Below are 17315 nucleotides of genomic sequence, written 5' to 3'. Positions count from 1 at the left end.
CCGGGACTAAAGCCCCAATTCTCTAATAGTGTGAAGTCTGTAGTGATGGGGATGAGCGCGCCAATTTATTTGTTCACAGCAGTAGTTGATGATGCAGGCCGGCTTAGCTAGTCTAGTCGGTCGGTCGAGGACTGCACGTAGTAGCTTTATCCGCATACGCAGCACAAATATACGCTGACGCGCGACTGCGCCAGCTGCGACGACGACTAGGAGCAAGTAGCTGAGTGGACTGGCAATGCCAATAATGCATGGCTTGCAGCTCGTTTGCTGCACGTCTGAAGACGACGCAATAATGCATAAAGAGCCTGCCTGCCTGCCGCATGCACCGCACAGTTGCTGACTGTACGTATGTACGTTTCACCATGCATTATCATCTGACTGACAAGGCCGGCATGCGATGTGATTCGCTTCACGGGGCGCGGACTGCAAATATATACGCTGACGCGCGGTAGATGGATTGAACGAATCATGTCAGGTCTCTTAACGTCCCCGGCTAGCAGCTGCTGGATGCATGGATCGGAGGCGCTATATATGTGTGTGTGTGTGCAGGTGCAGCTAGCAGCAGCTGCTGGATCACTCTGGAGGGCGGCGACGATGGCTGATCCTGGCTACACCCCCAACTACGGCGCCGACGCACCTGGCAACGCTACCCCGACCCACCCGTACGTGCCTGCATGCACTAGCTACTGCGTGTGATGTTGATTGCATTGTTATTAGTTAATTGTTACCTGCTGTTATTAATTAGCTAGCATGCACAGAAGCTACTACGACTACATGACCGCCGCCTTCCTGGGCCACTGCAGCGGCCTGCCGCCACCGGGGCTCGACGCCACCGCCGGCGGGGAGCAGCCCCGCCGCACGCTGGACCCGGACAGGTACGATGACGACCCGGATGCATTTTCGGGATATTTGCACCCTACCAACCGGGACTAAAGCCCAATTCTCTACTATTGTGAAGTCTGTAGTGATGGGGATGAGCGCGCCAATTTATTTGTTCACAGCAGTAGTTGATGATGCAGGCCGGCTTAGCTAGTCTAGTCGGTCGGTCGAGGACTGCACGTAGTAGCTTTATCCGCATACGCAGCACAAATATACGCTGACGCGCGGCTGCGCCAGCTGCGACGACGACTAGGAGCAAGTAGCTGAGAGGACTGGCAATGCCAATAATGCATGGCTTGCAGCTCGGTTGCTGCACGTCTGAAGATGACGCAATAATGCATAAAGAGCCTGCCTGCCTGCCGCATGCACCGCACAGTTGCTGACTGTACGTATGTACGTTTCACCATGCATTATCATCTGACTGACAAGGCCGGCATGCGATGTGATTCGCTTCACGGGGCGCGGACTGCAAATATATACGCTGACGCGTGGTAGATGGATTGAACGAATCATGTCAGGTCTCTGAACGTCCCCGGCTAGCAGCTGCTGGATGCATGGATCGGAGGCGCTATATATGTGTGTGTGTGTGCAGGTGCAGCTAGCAGCAGCTGCTGGATCACTCTGGAGGGCGGCGACGATGGCTGATCCTGGCTACACCTCCAACTACAGCGCCGACGCACCTGGCAACGCTACCCCGACCCACCCGTACGTGCCTGCATGCACTAGCTACTGCGCGTGATGTTGATTGCATTGTTATTAGTTAATTGTTACCCGCTGTTATTAATTAGCTAGCATGCACAGAAGCTACTACGACTACATGACCGCAGCCTTCCTGGGCCACTGCAGCGGCCTGCCGCCACCGGGGCTCGACGCCGCCGCCGGCGGGGAGCAGCCCCTAAGCACGCTGGACCCGGACAGGTAGGACGACGACTGCGACAGCAACCAGTCCGGCACGTGCGCGCGCCTGGCGGTGGAGTTCTACAACCGGCAGGAGGGCAACTCGCCCATCACCTTGGACCGCGCCAAGGACAGCCACAAGTTCTTCTCCCAGGGGACAGCCTACTTCCACGTCAACTTCAAGGCGGCGTTCGACGGCGGCAGCGGGCACTGCTACACCTTCTTCGCCGAGGTCGAGGGCCCGGGCGGCGTCCCGGAGAGCGCCACCATGGTCGTCCAGTTCCACACCAAAGGTTGCCCCCTAGGTCGAGTTTTTTTTTAATTAGCTGCTTGCTACTGGTTGATCGATTATTATTATTATTGACTCTGGTGCCATGGATCTGTATATCTGCACGTACGCGTGCAGAGGAACGCAGGACCAGGGACAACTGCTTGTACTGCACCGGCCTCAGCCACCCCGAGGAAGGAGGATTTGTTGGGCACGACGGCGGCGAAGGCGGCGATGATGATCACAACAATGGCAACTAACCAATGCAATCAATCAAACTGCCCGCCCATTTGTTCGTTCAGCAGTTAATTATCCGAGTAGAGAATAAGCTATTGCCTCGTCGAATTACCTTACCTTGCTCGTTTAATTAGCCTGTACGTTGCTGTGCGCAACCTGCAGCTAGCGTCATGTATCCATCGGATGTGCCGTCGGTTGTTTGGACGGTATAATAAACTCATCAATCAATTATGTCGCGATACATGAGACCCGATCTGAACAATATCCATCACCATAGCTCGGTAACAATGCACGTCGTCATCCGATCCATCACATATACAATTAGGGTGGATTTCATTACTTGTATCATTTGATTCATGTATGGAATGATTTAAAAGAATAATGATCGGGTAAATTATACCAACCCATTCAGGATGGAACCATTCCACTTAGTACATTATTAGTACGAACATACCATATGATACAAGCAAATTGGTTAAATCCTACCATTCAGGATCATTCCTACATATATCAAACTACGCATGCAACCACACACATCCTTAATGATGAGACCCACACCCTCTCTTTTCAAAAGCGGCCTTTATTTTTTACTCTACTTCATCGTCAAGCTATATATAGCATTATAACTCTTGGTAGATTACTAGATATACATCCATAAACCTACCAAAACAAGGGGGGCATGTTCTGATGATACCAAGTTGCAACATACTACTAATAAGTAACCACGCAGCTACAGCGGCTGTTCCTTCAGCAGTGTTAGTAATTTTAATAATATTCCAGATGCGCTTCACGCAGTGACTACATCAGTACCATCCCGCACTTGCAATGGCAGGTACAGCTAACCCCTCTTCCCTCTTGTTTACTTCACCCCTAACTCCCAACTTTGGCACTATGCAAAAAGAAGATTCCCCATCACATCAAACTTGCGGTACATGCATGGAATACTAAATATAGATGAAATTAAAAACTAATTGCATAGTTTTGTTGCACTTTGCAAGACGAATCTTTTGAGCCTAATTAGTCAATGTTTGGACAATAATTCACAAATACAAACGAAACGCTACAGTGTGCTACAGTACCAGCACAGTAATTTGGCACCTCCCAATTTGACCAAAACAAGGCCTTCAGCATGTATTGGTGTAAATGTGTGGAACATTGCAGTGCCCAGCAATGTACTTGTCACCCCTGGGGTGAAGCGTCCTCGGGCTGCAGGCATAGCAGCGTGTGAAGTCAACGTTCTTCCTCACCGCTGAAGCACCATCGACCTGATACCCTTTGTGTCCAACTGCAACAAACCAGCAGCTTAACATCAGAAATTGTGGAATTATTTGAAGAAGTTTTAAAGCTTCCTGCCAGTCAGCTAGACACAATTCTAGGCCACTTCATGTCTAAGATTACCATCTTTTTTTGTAAATTAACAAACATTCAATTCAAAAGTCGTATATCCTTTAGATCAGCTAGGACAAGACTGCCAGCCTCCATAAACAGATCAACCTAAAAAATGCACAGTCCAAACTGCTAAGAATCCACTACGCTATCTTCCACAGAAGATCAAGTACTGCATCCGTAATTATTTGAGATTTAGTTATCAAACATGCCTATTTCCATGCTTTAGAGGAGACACGAGTTTATGAAAAACTGTGTTGAACTTCAATGGATACAAAAGAAAGAAAGAAAGAAAGAAGAAAACTCACCAGTAGAGTCAGAACCCAATGGTTCACAACATGTCACAATGTAGCCACCTGGAGCCCGCCTTTTGCCACAGTAGTAGAGTTCAGCAAAGAAAAGTTGTTCCTTCGAACCCTCCTTGCTGGACCTTGCAGTGAAGTTAACATGTGTGTACAAATGGCCTGACTCAGTCATCATGTTCACAGGACTAGCATCTAACAGCTCAAACTTGATCTGTCGGCCACAAGAAATTAAACAGGTCATGACACACAAATTATCAATTCAATTGTTCATAATATGTTCTTCTATTAAAAAAATCTAAAATGAGCAGCGCACCTTTTTCCTTCTGTTGTAGTGCTCCAAGGCACTCTTCGCAAATCTCTTGGTCCTCTCAAGAACAACACTTGGACTTGCGTGCATAATGAACCGATGTGATTTGTGAGTGATTTTCCTGCACCAACAAAAATAGTGTCAAACTGAAATGCCAAACAAAATTGATAGATATTTAATTTTAAACAGAGTTAATAAAACCAGTGACTATCAAGCATCAGCATTTGTTCGAGAAATATAAAAGCATATAACTTGCCCATGTAAAGTAATCAGAGAGCAAACATCATATAGAATATGCTTACATGACATACATGGTACCTTGCTTACTCGGCACTATGACATTAGTGGCAGTGATGCGGTGTTAAAAGTTTAAAACTGGCACTTTGCAAGATTTATTTGGTCATAAAAGTATAGTGCAGACCAGTTTTAACAGTTGCCACTTGCCTTAAGGCCTTAGCAATAATGATTACAGGGATCCATAATTCTGCTGAAGTGGGTACGGAATTATCCATGCATAAGTAAATGTCAGATGCAAATAGGGGCATACAGCTAGTCCCTGAGAAGTGGATAAGGAGGCCTCAGTTAACTATGTTGTGGCAATAAGACAATTTTGCATCCTGTAGGCTGTAGGAATTATGATCAAATGTCCTAACTAAAGTGCATGATGAGAGTATGAGACAAATAACACAAAGAATTACAATACTTGACCATTACATCCCAATCCATTGCAAAAATCACAACTATTTCTCTTGCCACAAGGCATTGTACCAGTTCAAGGAATTAAGACACCAACTTTTTTTCAAATGGTGATGATAAACAGAATAACAGTACATGCAAACAGTACTCGACAGAAAGACATTGCAAAGTGCCAGTTTGCAAAAAGGCAGTGCACGCTTCTTCTAATGCCACAATACCTGTGCTTTATAAAATTTACCATTGCGATAATAAGAAGTCTTAAGTTTAGAGAAGAACCCTTACAACAGAAACTGAGTGTATGGCCTCTACTCTACTACTACAGCTATGGACACATGCCACTTTAGACATCCTGTACTCGAAAAATGCAGGTTTGAGTGCTAATCGTAATGATGTATAAAACCTGATAAGAATAAGTATTTTGAAACTCCTCTCAAGGCAAACCTACACGAAATTTCAAGGAATCAAATCTAATATCTGAAAAGATGATACTCAAAGTTATGACAAGGTTGACTAAGTATGTATGTATCTATGTGTGAAAGGTTGGGTATTTCAAGTGGAAGTAAAAAAAATAAATGAGTAGCAAATAAAGTACAAATGGGGAGATCTAATTGTTGTACAGGACACAGACTAATGGCCATTGTGGCAACCGAAGTAAACTAAGCCCTTGTTCACTTGGCCAAATTGGGAGGTGCCAAATTACTGTAGCAACACTGTAGCGTTTCGTTTGTATTTGTGAATTATTGTCCAAACATTGACTAATTAGGCTCAAAAGATTCATCTCGCAAAGTACAACAAAACTGTGCAATTAGTTTTTAATTTCATCTACATTTAGTACTCCATATATGTACCGCAAGTTTGATGTGATGGGGAATCTTCTTTTTGCATAGTGTTAAAGTTGGGAGTTGGGAGTAAAGTGAACAAGGGCTAACAAATGAATTAACTGACTGCGCAAGTCCCAATGCCCAGTAATTAGGCCAATGTATACATGCCAGGCGTGCAAATAAGTGGGACGAGGTGAAACAATATACTAAAAAGTGCAGATGGATCAGCATCTTACTGAGCTGGTGCAGGCGGTGGCGGAACAGGGAGGTAATCTTTAGCCAGGTTCATGATGCAGCGGTGTTCGAAAGAGTCACATCCAGATTCTCCTGACTTTGAGCTGCTGCTTGACTGTAGGAGGGCGCAGACTGCGGGAGGGAGTGGTCTAGGTTTTGCTGACTCTGAGCTGCTGATTGACCACAGGCCAGACTCGGAGCTGCTGCTTGATCGCAGCCAGGGAGGGAGCCGTGCAGCTTCTCCAGGCTGAGGAACGCGGTCGCCCAAGTCGTCAGCCCTCCCCAACGTGTGCTGCGGCACCTCCATGACCCTGAACATCGACGAATGCTTGCTTGTTAGTGGCATACAAAAGTTTTCAAGTCGATTCAGAAAGGCTTTCGACGGTAGAATTACAGTATAATTGAGAGCGAAATTACCAACCAGATTGAAGAAATTGGATCAGGGAATTCCGGTCCGATGAATCGAGGGGGGGGGGGGGGGGGACACGAATTTCTCGGAATTTTTCAGCTGGATCCGAACACGGACTCAATTTGAACGGAAGGGGGAAAAGGGCTCGTTGGGTTAGGGTTTGGGCACTATCACCTTCTCCGTCGGCGGTGGCAGCGTGAGCTACCGGCGGCTGGCGGGTGCGGCAGATACCGACGTCCTCCGCCCGCGGGGAGGAGGGGATCGAGGTCCCCCTGCGGCGGCGGCGGCGGCGATGGCCCGGCCTTCTCCGGGACGCAGCGCTTCGCTGTTCGCTCCAAAGTCGAAGCGGGCGGAAGAGGAACGGCCGAACGGGGAAGGAAAAGAGCAGGCCCGAGCCCGGAACTTTTGTCGGATGGCTTCGCGGCGGGACAATACGACGCAGCTGCTGGACTGCTTCACCGCGTCGCACGCGGCAGGCGCCATGGATGCACTCGCCTTCGACAGCAGCCTGTTGGTCCTCACCGACCAGGACGACGGCGTGTGCTGTTGCAGACTCTGGAGTCTGGACACCATCGACGATGTAGTTGTGCTCCGTCCTCAACTCCTCCAAGAGTCCAATCTCATCCTCCTGCGGTACTTGAATTGAAGGCTGAAACTCGTGCTCGGCCAGAACTTCACCGCCGCCCCGTCGCCGTCGCGTTCCAGCTCGGCAAGACGTACATGGCGCTGCTGCACATGGAGTTCTACGGCGGCCGGACGACACCCATGTACTGGCAGCAAACGACGATCATGGCGTGGCGCACCGGTAGGACGCCACGGAGCCGCCGGGCCTCGAGGGCACGTTTGTGCACATTAAGAAATCGCTGAGCTGAATTTATGGGACAAAAACCAGATCTCCAAGAAACTAAACTCATCTTATAAACATTATTAGTGGGAAAAGATGCCCATTTAAAAATTTAATCTCAATGTCTGCATGCCATATAATTGACAGAACACCAGATTCTTCAAAAAAAAACTTCAGATGCTGTCAAACTTTTGACAACACAGGTTCACAAAGTTGATTGTAACATACATCGAGTTTTCATGGTAGAGTCTAGGAGACACATTTTCAAAATCCCAGAGCACTATGTGTAAGTTCATCTAGTCTACAATTACATCGAATGCATAGAGTGATATTATGCTACTAGGTAAATATTCGACCAAAACCATTTTTACCAAACTTCTTACCATTGCTGTCTAAGAACTCAAAATATGGTGTGCTCTCCTCAAATCTGAAGCCAGTAACAACTACCACATGTGTAGCAATAGCTTTGGATCCTTCTTCATTTTCATCTTCATCCCTTTGGAATACTGGATACCTCTCATCATAGGCATATATATGCTCTCCTCCATTAAGAAGTTCATAGTAGTTCTCACTTATGGGAAAGTGTGCAAGTAATACTGTCCTGCTAAGCATATTTTTAATTGCAGCCTTCATATTGTGCTGATCCAGGCCACATGCTGGAACATCATCATGAATAATGTCCACATTACAGAACTCGTAGAATTGACTTATCTTAAATCGTTTGCCATTCAAATTTCCCTGTAAATTACAAGATGACAAACTTTAACTTGTAAGACAACATTCTGTACAATATGGTAAAGCACATGTTACGCAGGTTCATGCATGCATACTTTTGATTCAGGTGTGTAATTTGATAGATAGTGCAGTTCTTTCGATTAGCTAACAAAATGAGGAGAAAAGTTTGTGAAAGTAGCGATAGTTTCATGCAAAGATAGGTGACCAGCATGATAATATTTGAGATGGTAATGAAAATATTAGCACACTAATACATATTACTACATGTCTCTTTTTCCAAATATAAAGAAAATGATTGAAAGTAAATCAAGTCGAACAGTCAGAATCTATAATGCAATAGAAACCTCAAGTTGAACTGAATCTTAAATTACTGTCAGTTTGTCTCAATCAAATTTACTAAGAAATATCAGAGCTTCAAGATTTCTGCTAAGAAGTGATTCCTTAATTTAGAACATTTCTCATTCATGAATCTTGAAGATAGTTTTTTCCTTAAGTTCCATCATAGGAGAAAATGTATAGTGTCATTGGAGCAGTACAACAACACCTCAACCATAAGTAGCTGGATGTTGACACAAGGGTCTAGGATGGTAATTGAAAGAACAAATTGATTTGAAGCACTTGAAAGATGAAACATAGTGAACTAATAAATTTCATTTTTAAATAAAGTTCCATTTTATATAGTGTATAAATCCCAGTTATAAATCATAATGAACATATATTGGTTCTATTTATATTTGTTGGTAAAATCCAGCAAACCAATGTTGTTCAAACAAAATAAGATTTCTCAACTACATAATGTAGCTGCAGTTTGTCTTTCAGTTTGGCTACTCACACAGATTTCAAAAAGACAACTGAAGTGTAAAACTGTAAATGCACGGAAAATTTTAACACGGTACAGGAATGTACCTTCTTGTAGTCAACCGTTCTCCGAATTCCACGATACTTAAGCACCCGAAGAGCAGCAGTAATACGACATGGATTGAATTCATCAACCATTTCATGCAGTTCTTCCCATGCTAACTCACCAACTTCAACTCCACACATCCTATTTGCAGCTTCTAGTGCTGTGGTAATGGAGGAGTAAACACAACTTCCTTCAACATTAACACACAGGATGTATAATAATGTTATTGTCAGATTTGTAAGATTGATAGTAATAGACAATTCGCTTATGAATAACATGTACCTTTGACTTTATGGACACGGTTACGAGCTTGTGGTAAAATCTTGACACGCTTCATGCGATCTGCATGAGGACGTAACACTCCATTCCATGTGAACCTTTCATGGGAACGCTCATATGAAATTGGATTAATCACCCCCGCTGTCATATTAGTAAGAAGTGCAAAAATACATAAGTAAACTTAACCAATATTTAACACAAATTATTGTATCAAAACAGATATTATTTGTTATATCTTTAGTAACTTAGATAACACGAGCCTGAACTGGTTAAAGTTAAAATAAAATCCAGATGTTTCTATAAGTTTTAAATATGATAGATTAGTAATATGTGTTTACAATGCATACAACCTCTAGACTACATGACAATACTATGGCAACACTACCTCATGCTTCCCCTGAGAAAATTGTGGTACATATAAATGGTAGTGGTCATAGCAAGATTATCTCAATACATTGTCCTCAACATTTAGAGAAACACCCTCAAAAACAAGAAAAGGTAGCAATTTTAATCCGTGCACAGATTGGGTTAGGTGCTATTCTATTTCTAATATAATGAGTCCAATCCCCAATAATGCACTGCAAACCTATATGTTTCACGATCATGAACATGAGAGGGAACAACCATGCTAACAATCTCTACAAACACAAAAAAGCTCTACCACTAGACTGGATACCATCTTCCAATTTGGCTTTTCTTTTTCCAATTGGACATACTTTCAGCCTTGAATCGATGTTCATTGGCAAAAAAACGTGTACCTTGCGCCTCAGCAGCGATTGGTGCTCCATCTCCATCAACTAGAACCGCTGGAGCCCCATCAGCAGCCTGGCCCATGCCCAGATGATCACTCCCACGACCACCACGGCCTCTTCCATGCCAGCCTCCCGCGGCCCCGCGCCTGCCGCCTGCGCCTCGAACCATTGCCTCCAGTCGGACGGAGCAGGAAATGGACGCCGACGCTGATACCTGCACGCCCCAACAAGGCTACCCCGTCGTCATCAAATTCACATCTCGCAGGCAAAGGCAAGGCAACCCACCAAACCAACAGCACGCGAACGAACGGGCGGGCATACCTGGCGCGGCGGTGAAGAGCAGCCGAGCACCCGGAGTAGCCGAGACGGCGCTGCGTGGAGAAGCGGGAGGAGCCTTCGTCTGCTAGAGCGCCGGCGGTGCGGCGCAGCAGCCGAGCACCCGGAGTCACCGAGGGCCGGAAAGAATCGGGAGCCTTCGTCTGCTAGAGCGCCGGCGCCGCGCCGCCGCGAGGGGTGGTGGTTTTGGGGAGAGGGACCTGCGCCGCCGCTTGGAGGAATTTCCCAAGCAGAAAGAGAGACTAGTAGGCGGCCGGGCCTGTTCAGAGCGGATTCGACTCCTGGGCTCCTGGCCGTTTGGAGGCATCTTTTGCATTAACTTGGAAATTAGAATTATCTTTAGATTGTTATTTCGAAATCAAGCGTTAAGAATGGAGATAATCACTCGGTCGTATATACTAATCCAAGATTCTAGAAACCGTACCAACCCAAGTAACACCGATTGGCCAGTGGGGGAAGAGGTCGTGCGGGAATTGTTTGAAGTACTAAAAGCAAATACACATAGCTTCAAAACTTTTACCAGTGTACATCTGTGTTTTGTTTCGATGAATCACACACAGTGCTAGAATTGTACTCTCTTGTTCCCAAATATTATTCCATATTTTTAAACGAATTATACCAATTATATTATTATGTATTAGTTCTTCACTTTTATCTTCTTCTTTTTTTGCATAATGTATACTATCCATTAAAGTAACAAATTAGATCTCACTGGCGTCGCAAAAATATATCGGTTATGCATAGGATTTAGGATGATTTTCTAAAGTGGACCTTGATTATAGTTTTAATAATTGCTAGCTAGAAGTATAAGACCATTCACAATGTAAGGTTTGATATTTATGTTTCCAAAATGCAACAAGAGAGCATTTAGTTCACGGTGAAATAGGTCATACAATGCATTGTTTCTTCTTTTGTTGTTTCCAAGACTATATGCAAGATACGAGTTGTGTTGGAATCAGTGTACACATGTTTCATCCCCATGAAATTGGTTTCCTTTCTCACTTCATAAATACTCCCTCCATCCCTAATTATTTGTCATTGGAGAACACAGCAACTGGCAAAAGACCTTGATACCCCTATGTACTAACGATGAACAGGCAATTAATGATGCAATGTAGCGTGAAGAAGTAACAGAGCATCAAATTTTTTCCATTAAACAAACCACTGGTCACATCCACTTTTTCACATTAAAACATGTAGTACAGTGTTTTTGCCTTAAACAAATCAAAAGAACAGCAAAACATGGATTACATTTGGCGGCAAATACCACTCAGCGCCAAAACTAAAACAAGTCCTGCGCTCCATTTATTCACATCAAAAGCAAACTGAAATTTGAACCCATCGCCATTTCTCTGGAACACCTTCTTTGCCTTCTGATTTGAACCATTCACCTCTCTTCCATCTTCATTCACCTCTCATCCATCTTCCATGGCAATAGACTTAAACACACTACCAGAGGAGGAAGGACACAAGGTGCCTGATCTCAACAAGAGTCCTGATGAACATGAAGAGAATCACGATCCCTTGCAAGATGTAGTAGCTGCAAATGAAGTTGGGGGAGCTGATCACTTTGGTCTCTACTCTGATCAAAATGATCAACAAGAACAAATTAATCAAGGCAAACACTTTGGTCTCTCTCTCCCTCCCTCCCTCCCTCCCTCTCTCTCTTATCAAAATGATGAACAAGAACACATTAATTAGAATGCTACATTAATTAGAATGCTAGTATTGATGACAATTATCATTGTATAACGATCCCAAATTCAGCAAGGCATTTCTTCTTCCACAGCCCTGTAAACAAGATCAGTAGCATCACTGACACAATGAGAAAAATGTGATACATAGGTCAACTGAAGTATAACCAACCATAAACATTAAAATTCTTCCTGTCAGCAAGAACACACAAAAGAAACTTAAGTGCTTCAGGAAGCTTTGTTTTCACTTATTCAAACATGTCCTCAACCCTTCTTACAACAGGTGCCCCCTCATCAGAATGATGAACAAGAACACTGTAATTAAAATGCTAGTACCAAGTGACAACGCATTTGCTTCTGTACCAGATGACAACGCTGGCTATCCATTTGATTTAAATATCCCACATGAAGAAGACCAAGAAAAGTTTGCAACAATAATTCTCCTTATGAAAATGTTTCATAATCTATTTCCTGACAATGAACACACCATCTGTAGGAGATGACAACACTGCCTTGTAAGAAGAACAAGATACCTTGGATGATGCCATACATGACTTCAACATGTACACAGATGATGTCGACATCATATTTGATGAAGAGGAGTTGTCCAACTCGGATGACGAAGATGATTAGCAAACCCCACAAGAACAACCATCAAATATGATCAGAAATTTGACACAAAGACAAAGGCAAGACATATATCAAGATTTACTTCGGTTAAGCACTAATGGCACATTACATAGAAACAATACAACACTTATTGCTGCAAAGTACAATGTTCATGTGCGTACAATACAATGGGTATGGCAGAGAGCAAAAAATTGCTTGGCACAAGGCAAAAAATTGCTTGGCACAAGGCCTGCCAGTAGATGTCAACTCTTTGAGAGCTAAGAATTGTGGTCGTAAAAAAATTCAAGTAGACCTCACAAGGGTTGTTAATATTCCCTTAAACAGAAGGGGTACCATAAGGTCACTAGCAAATGCTCTTAATGTCAATAAAAGCTCTCTACATAGGTTGTTCAAAGAAGGCTTGCTACGACAACACTCCAACTCACTGAGGCCTTATTTGAAGGAAGAAAACAAACTGGCAAGGCTACGATGGGTTCTCTCTATACTAGATCCAACTACTCTGCCAAACAATCCAAAGTTCATTGAAATGAAAAATATCATTCACTCAGATGAAAAGTGGTTCAATGGGACACAGAAGACTAAGACTATGTACATGCATCCAGATGAAGACGATCCACACAGGACAGTGCAAAATAAGAATACCATTCGCAAAGTCATGTTTTATTCTGTTGTTGCATAGCCTAGGTTTGACGATGAAGGGAGATGCTATTTTGATGGGAAGATAGGCATATGGGCTTTTGTGCGACAGGTACTAAACTTTCTCTAACTAATACTTGCAAGCCATTTTAAGCTATTAGGCATAACATTCTTTATAATTATAGGAACCAGCAAAAAGGAAAAGCGGCAACAGACCGAGGGGCACACCTATCACAAAGACCATGAAGGTTGATAGACAAACAATCAGATCTTATATGATCACAAAACTTATACCAGCTATACAAGCTTGTTGGCCTAGAGAAGCAAGGCATGAGACAATATGGATACAACAGGACAATGCTCCTTCTCATCTACTAGTAGATGATGCAGAACTTGCTGTAGCAGTAGCCCCAACAGGCCTTGATATATGCCTATTTAACCAGCCTACTAATTCGCCTGATATGAACTGTCTTGACCTTGGTTTCTTTGCTTCTCTTCAATCATCAACGGATAGAACGACATCTAGAAACATGGATGAGCTCATCCAGAATGTTGAGAAGGAATACCAAAACTACAACCCCATCATTCTGAATAGGGTATTCCTCACACTACAAGGATGCATGATTGAAGTTATGAAAGATAATGGAGGCAATAGGTACAAGATCTCTCACATGAATAAAGAAAGGCTAGAGGCACTAGCTATGCTCCCTAGAGCTCTAAGTTGTGATAGGCAGCTAGTTGAAAGGGCTTTTGAGTTGTTGACTAATTAGTGGTCATGTAATTATGTTCATGTAAACATTGCTTATGATGCTTTTGAGTTGTTCAGCGAGTATTGTTGTTGTATATATAAACAAGGTTTAAGTTGCTTTTCTTCATATTCATTCCTCTGTTAAATAACAAAAGCAGCTCAATAACAAAAACAGCTAAATAGTCCATCAGTACCATCAGTACATATGCCCTTCTACAAAGCTAAATAACAAAACCAGCACTATCAACACTAGACTACGATCTTGCACCTGTGAAGCTAGTTCACATGTTCGTTACCTGTTCATTAAAGTCGTCATCTTCCACCTATGAATGGCCTCGCAGGTCCACACCATCATAGAACGAGTATGCCTCATCATCAGTTTCGATATCAGAGAAGCTGGCCATATGGTCCAGCTCCTCCTTCTCCAGCTTTACACAGTCCATCTCCACCTTGGCACTCTCCTGCTCCAACTTGACCCTGTCCATCTACACCTTGGCAGTCTCATTCTCCATCTCCACCTTGGCACTCTCCTTCTCCAACTGGATATTGTCCATCTCCACCTTGGCGCTCTCCACGTCCACCTTGCCACTCTCACTCTCCACATCAGAAATAAGCGGCGCCACTCATGAAGCATAGTACTGCACAAAATTTATATACAAAATCAATAAGGTAATAGTTTAACAACCAAATTGCAAGGCAACATTAAGATGGCTGACCCCAAACGTTGACGACCTTGGTTGGCACATGGCCCAGTAATTCTACTCACTGTAACAACATCTTGTGGCTCCATCTCAAGCACATACTCATCATTATCACCAAGCAAAGATGAACCCTTACCACCTCCTTCTTCATCTGAATCAGGTATCAAAACAAATTGATCCGCACCCCCTTCCTATGTATCTTGAGCAAAATCCTATCATTCGATGGCGATGCAGTTCAACTTCTGGTCCTACCAAGTTCCACGACGACGATCCCGGCCAGGCATCTGCCTGGCTGGCCACATCCTACCACTCGATTGGATCCCCAAGGCATGCTTCATCCACAAGTGACAAATGAACCGGCCAGTCCCATGTACCCCCTTGCCGCCTGTCATCCAAGGATTGCCTACAACACAAGAATAAGGGTATGTAAATAAGAGGGAAAATAAGCTTTTTGTTAGGCCCTTGTCATCCACGTACAGGATGCCCAATAAACTTCAGGCAAGGTAAATGGATTGTATTTGGTAGGCCCTTGTGGCTCGAACCAACTAGGAATCTGCACAGAAATAACTAGAGTGTCAGTTTTTTGTTGCAAGAAAAAAACAAATATTACAGACACTTAAAATGCACCAAATGATGGATTTATGTAACTACAACACAAGTATTACCATCCATATTTAGGTATAAGAAATCTGTGCAAAGTAAAACATTGTCAATTATTGATCAACTAGTAACAACAGAGATGCTAAATATGATTTTGAAGAACCCAACTACTATGAACACATTGAATACTCTGAGAAAATTAGTAACAATCTTATTATTACAGATGCATCACATACAACATGTTTATAAAGCAAGAAATCTTATTATTGCAGAAGCATCACATACCAAACATATAGATCACATACCAGACAAGTGGTGGACTCGGCCTTGACATCAAAAACCCCAGCAGGGGTAGTAGCTTGCCGGAGGAGGTGGGCGCCGTGTGCTGCCGGAGTAGGAGCCCGTCGGAGGAGGCAGGCACCCTGCGTTGTCGAAGGAGGAGCCCGCCGGAGAATGCAGGCTGCGGTGCCCCGCCCTCCCTGCTCCTGTCACAGGGGAGTTGGAGGGAAGTTATCGGAGGGTGGCGCCAGGGAGTTGACGAAGGGCGGCACTAGGATTTGGGCGGAGCGGCGCAGAGGAGGGTGGCACATCACGATGTGGCCGGAGGGGAGTCGACGGAGGGTGGTGCAGCATGATTTGGTTGGAGGGGAGTCGATGGAGGGCGACACAGCAGGATCTGGGCGGAGGGAAGCCGATGGAGGGCGGCGCTGGGGAGTTCGCGGAGGGCGGCAGACCGATCTGGCCGAGGTTGGGGATGACTTGGGATTTTTTTGCGTGTGTGCGAGAGGAGATGAAGGGATGCGTGTGGTTGGTTTTGGAGGCTACGAGAGGAGGCGAAGGGATAAGGCTAGGGCCTTGCGTGCAGCGACGAAGCAGTAGGCGACGATAGTTATTGCGGGACGGGGACCTATAGCTTCGACGATGGATAATTAGGGATGGAGGGAGTAGTGTGCTATGTCATCAAAATTGCCTACATGACAGCTTATTTATTATCCATAAAACCCCACTTAGTATGGCCTAAGAATATAGGGACTTTAATAGTAACAAGTTAAAGCTAGGAATTGCAGCTCGTAACAACCATAAGAATGTTGCACTTTATTGACGGACAACATGAGATGGTAAATAAGGCCAGTATCAGTGCAGTTACCAAGAGTGAGAAACTTGGTAACGGTGCCGGTTAAATTTCATGGGATGAAACTCCCCCCTCTCCTGATGAAACTCCTCTCATAATGATCTTGACAAGGCAGTAATTTTGGTCGGAGTTTTATTCTCGGCAATCTACTGAGGGGTATCCTAAGGTAGTAGATTGGTCGGTGGGGAATCACTGAACCTGGAACTTAAAGGTAAAAGCGAGGATACAAGACACGGATTTATACAACTTCGGACCGCCAGAGTAGCGTAATACCTTACGTCCTATTGGGGTGTTGCATATTGCACCCTGCACTTGGGTGTTGAGTAGCTCGATTGTTGACTATTGATGATGGTTCTAAGGTTTCTGTTGGTTCTGCCGATCTAGGTACCCTGCCCTCCTTTATATACTCCAGGGGGTGGAATTAATAGTCAGTTACAAGGTAGGAGTCCTAATAGGATTACATGCTATGATTCCTAGTAGGATTACAGGGAAATTCTAGTAGGAGTCCGCCTTCTTTCTTCCTTGCGGGTACTAGAGATCTATCCCCGACAAGTCCCTGAGCACTTCGTAGCTGAATGTAGCAGCCTTCAAATACTTTTTAGATTCTCACCAAGTAGTTTCGGTGCTCTTTGAGTACTTTGTCTAGCTGAATCTTCAAAATTGCTCAAAGCTACCATGAGGCTATGGTGTGCTCAAGCTCTGATCATCTTGATCTTGTAATCTTCATTTCGGATTGTGATATGGAGGGTAGCGAAAGTTGGACTCCATATGGAGTAGCCCCTAAACTTTAGGTTGAATCGAAGAATCAGGCTGAAGGTCTTCTTCTTTCATCTTGAAAAAAATCAACTGATGGGTGTAGCTTATCAGCCCCCGACCTTGGGATGA

This window comes from Setaria italica, chromosome II (genome assembly GCF_000263155.2).
Source record: "Setaria italica strain Yugu1 chromosome II, Setaria_italica_v2.0, whole genome shotgun sequence".
Taxonomy (NCBI): Eukaryota; Viridiplantae; Streptophyta; class Magnoliopsida; order Poales; family Poaceae; genus Setaria; species Setaria italica.
This window is presented reverse-complemented; position numbering follows the sequence as displayed.